General features: G+C 32.7%; 1 protein-coding gene across 1 annotated transcript in view; it reads right to left on the reverse strand.

Moving 5' to 3' along the window:
• Positions 1 to 3,417: 3,417 nt before the first annotated feature.
• LOC113808626 (glutamyl aminopeptidase) overlaps positions 3,418 to 4,804 on the reverse strand; it is a gene marked incomplete at its 5' end in the record, with an annotated part of 17,180 nt that continues 15,793 nt past the window's right edge. The window contains 1 exon segment of the mRNA XM_070138002.1: positions 3,418 to 4,804. This exon segment is cut by the window's right edge and continues 314 nt beyond it.

Genomic DNA, 4,804 nt, shown 5'->3' on the forward strand with positions numbered 1-4,804 from the left:
CTTGAAAAAAAGAAAACAATGCATATAGTTGCATATAGGCATGCTGCAGATTATGCCTTTTAATTCTTTATCTGTAATAAATGTATTAGGTGGTGTGTGATGTACTTTTATTTTTACTTTTATTAGTTTAGGATTATGGTCACATGAGCGATTCCATTTTACGTATATTTGTTGTTTATATTCGTTAATTCAGCAACCTATATTGCGTCCATTATTATTGTTTGCGTTATTTTATTTGTTTTGTTAGAATCTTGCTCTTTTACCTACTACATTATTAAGATCTCTGTTTATTTATTTATTTATATTTCACTTTTTGGGTGCGCTTTCTCAAAACCTTTCCTGGATTACTTTCTAAATACAAGATAAATGGTTCGAGTTTTTTTTTTTTTTTTTTTTCTTTCTTTCTTTTTTTTTTTTACTTTAATGAACTGCCATGTTTCATGATGTTCCATACACTGTGCTTAAATGTTTATGATAGTATATTCTTATTTTCATGTTATTTGGCTCCGGCATTTTCCATTCTAACTGAATGTTTGCCTTTTTTATATCTATCATTAGTACTATGATTGAGTAGCTCTCGTTTATTGCTTTATACTTTTCCGTGATTTCTTGTATTGCAATGGATTAATAGAATTATCCATTTACCTGTGAATTAACCTTAACCCTTGAAGAATCTGATGAAAGCTGCACAACTTTACATTCATTGTGCATAATGTACATTAATTGTTGATTTTTTTTTTTTTTTTTTTTTGACTCGTACATATATGTATTCAGGGCTGGAATTCTACGGAAATTCGTCTGCTAAACGGAAACAAAAAACGACCGACGGTTGGTGACGTCACTACGAAATTTTCTTTCGAAGCTTGTATATTTATTTTGTATTACTGCAAATGGTTTGATGTAAAAGAAAAGACTTTAAAACAATATTGAGATATTTTTCCATTTTCAAATGAATTAACCATGAAAACTGCTGAAACCATCCTGGCATGAACTGATATGATGTGGCAGACCGAACGTCATCGCGACGGAAATTTCATCCGATGTCACTTCGGCAGGTCTTCTTGCTGAGCATCACCAAAGGCAGAGCCACAGTCCAATAGAATGATTCGAAATATTCAGCACTAAAACACACTCCTAATGAATATTCGTATACTTTTTTAGAGAAATAAAGTTTACAGGTTCAATGTCGTATTTTCTCGTTACACAAATAATTTTCTGATAGTGAATAGTCCAATTTTATTAGTTATTTATAATTTATCAGCTGATATTTAGAGAACAGCAGAAATGTTGCTACGGAAAAACGGTCAAGGCTAGGGTCAACGACCCAACAGCTAGTCAAGAGACGGCTAGTGGTCGGCACTGTAATGGTTAATGGTAAAGTATTGTGGTGAAAAGGGTAAATGAATTAACAATTACTATAAATTGTGTTAAAGGTCAATGATTATAGTGATACAGAATAGTATGATGGAAAAGGGGTAAGGAAGGGGTGTAAATGATATAAATAGGACATTAATAAAAGAAAGGGTTAAGGGTATAGGGCGATTTGATGTAATGGGATGTATTTATTGCTGGGGAAGCTATATGGAAAATTGGTAAAAGAGCTCTTGTGAAATAATCAACGGGAAATATGTTGATTATCAGAAGAGTCTAGGGGATGAGATAAGGAGTCTGAGGAAGGAGGTGAAGTATCGGGAAGAGCGTGAGGAGGGGAGGAATGCGGAGGGGAACACTGTTGCGACAGAAGGAATTACGTGAGTATCCAGGTGGGAGGTAAAGATAATGGAAAACGAAAGGGAAACGGTGTACATGGAGAAGGAGGGGATATGGTTTATTGGGGAAGAGTAGGTGAAAAAAAAGATCGAGCAAAATTTGTTGAGGCAAGGGCTGAAGTCCAAGGTATGGGCAATCCCTACATTGGGCTCCAATCTCCGTCTCCTAAGCCCCCTCACGGCATCAACGAGCAAGGTATCGGGAGGGTCGGCACTGGAAGTAGTGGCAGGGTGCGTTGTGTTTCAAGCAGTGGCAATGGGAATCCGTTGGTTGGGACAAAGGTGAGAGTTGTATAGCGAATATAACGTCGAGCTAGTCTTTTGTTAATTAACAAATATCTACGAATGCTAGTGATATCCGATGTGTGGCCACTTCTGTCCCTGTCCTTAGATGTTAATTTATCGTTTCTGACATAACGTTTTTCTATTTTTCCTTTTTCCCCACGTGTAAAGCGGATTTTGTCAAAGAAGCATTCTTATATTCATTTACCCTTTTATTATTATATAATTATATTTTCAGTAAGATGTGTTACAGGCTTCTATTTCCATCAACTCGATTTCCCTCCTCTTTTTACGCCTACCTGAGTGGGACGAAAATCCTTCTTTTGAAGGATTCCCCTGGTCCCTCTCCTCTTTTCCACCCTCCTCCCCTCTTTATCTCATAGTTGGGCAGAGATATAAGACTGACGAGGCACGCCGGAAGCCGGAAGCTGCTGCGGAGGCGGTTGGAGAGGGTTACTTCACATTATTGGAACACGAGGGATTCTCAAAATTTTGTTTTCGCCTTACTCCCTGGTTGCCCAGCCGTTGCTTGCAATTATTTTTATTGTCCGAGGTTTTATCCCCTTTGAAGACGTCTTGGGCTACCTACCTATGGGGCCAGCTGAGTGGGACGAAAAATGTTATTTCTTATCTGATACTCACTAACCCTCTGAAACCCAACTATGGATCCCCCAAGGGCCATGGACTCCAGGCTAATAACCCCTGGTATAAGTGTTTATTAGGTTTTGGATATTTTTTCCTTTTATTGCTATCCACTTTCTTTAGGATACTTCTCTTTAAATATTTCCTTCAATTATGTTTCCATATAATTTAGTAATGAAGTTATCCCTATAAGGTTTTGATTCTGGATTTCCATACATGTTTCTTTTTTTAATGATTGAATTTGTCAATGCAAGATCATTTCTTCATCTTTAATTTTTACTAGTCCTGTTTTACTAATGAAAAAAATCTATTGGTTTCTGCAGTTTACGATTTTAGTTCATTTGTTCACATACTGCCATGGTCTTTCCCTTCACATTTGCAGCATCTTTCCACTAAATTTATCACACACATCTAACACACAAACAAAAAAGCACTCACTCATTCTCTCTCTCTTTGTCTTCTCTCCATACAAATATACACATAACCACATATGAATACATCTATACACACATGTCTACCTACTGTAAAATACAATAGAAGTAACATTCACATCGTAGTCTTTAATAAGAATAAAAGTTCTTGAGTGGGATCCCCTTAAATTGATCTTGACTTTTGCATGGCTATGAACCCATGCAAAAGGAATGTGAGGAAAGCGCAAATCCATGATTAGATTCATCGACATATATACGAATCTGATCTGTACAGATGGAAATCAACATCCAAATGAACTGGTCTGTTTATTTTAACATCAGGATCTGGGTACATAATCTGATCATAGTAGTATCAATAAAAAACCTGGGACACACCAATGAAAACTATTCCAAAATACATTTTACAATAAATAAAATGATAATAATAGCAATAATAATAGTAATAGTTATAGTTATGATAATAATTATATGATGATAATAATAAAATATCAATAATAATAATAATAATAATAATAATAATAATCCTCATTATCTAATAATAATCATCATAATAAAAAAATAATAATGACAATCATAACAAGAACAATGAAAATAATGATAGCAATAATAATTATTATATCAATTAATAAAATGAAAATAAAAATAAAAATTAATAATAATAATAATAATAATAACAATAATAATAATATCAATAATAGCAACAGCAATAATAATAATAATAATAATAATAATAATAATAATAATAATAATAATAATAACAATAATAATAATAGTAATAATAATAATAATAATAATAATAATAATAATGATAATAGCAATACCAACATAATAACCAGAAGAATTTCTAATCCAAAGGATATGCGACCACAACAAATAATCATCACACTTATAACATGAATACATTGTTTTTTCTTTATTTGTTATATGCCAAGATAAGCAAGTTCTTGTTTTTATTACAGATTTAGTCTTTATATTAATTATCTGCATTTAACTCAATCAAAATATCTTATGATCAACTCCTATACAGTATTTTCAAAGAGGGCTCTATAATTAATTTTAATGTATAAAAAACAAGCATCATAATTCACTGGCTTTTTTATATATAAAAAAAACTTTTCTCATGATTTCTTTTCTTCTTTGCCTTCCTCCCATACAGGGTGGGATCACCTCATTGTATCCTAATTATTTTGTATGCAAAGTAAATAAGTTTGTGAAGCTTAAAATCTGGGAAACCCTCTACTTTCTCCCTTTTTAAATTTTAAATTAAAAAGGTTACATATACACTTGTGAGTTTGCTGTAAAAAAAAGTTTATATGTTTATCATCAAGCTCTTATATTTCAATAGAGGGACACCTGTAAAATATAATAAAATAGGTATAGTATTACATTCTCTTCCCTAAACTATTGATTTCAATTTCTTTACTAATTCTGATCCTCTAGCAGATCATCCATTTAGATCACATATCAAAGTATGATTTTACAAAAATAGATTCAAATGCAATTTGAACTTTCTGGACAGATGCAAATATTCTGACATTTTATTTCTAGTTGAAACCTAGGCATAAAACTATGCCTAGAAATGACAAAAATCAGCTGGTTTCAACATAAACACAACCTTTGACAATTAACAGCACACTTTGCTCTTATCACTGCAGATGTTGAGCAAGGAAGGTTAAAGAA

This window comes from Penaeus vannamei, chromosome 24, assembly GCF_042767895.1.
Source record: "Penaeus vannamei isolate JL-2024 chromosome 24, ASM4276789v1, whole genome shotgun sequence".
In the NCBI taxonomy this organism is placed as follows: domain Eukaryota; kingdom Metazoa; phylum Arthropoda; class Malacostraca; order Decapoda; family Penaeidae; genus Penaeus; species Penaeus vannamei.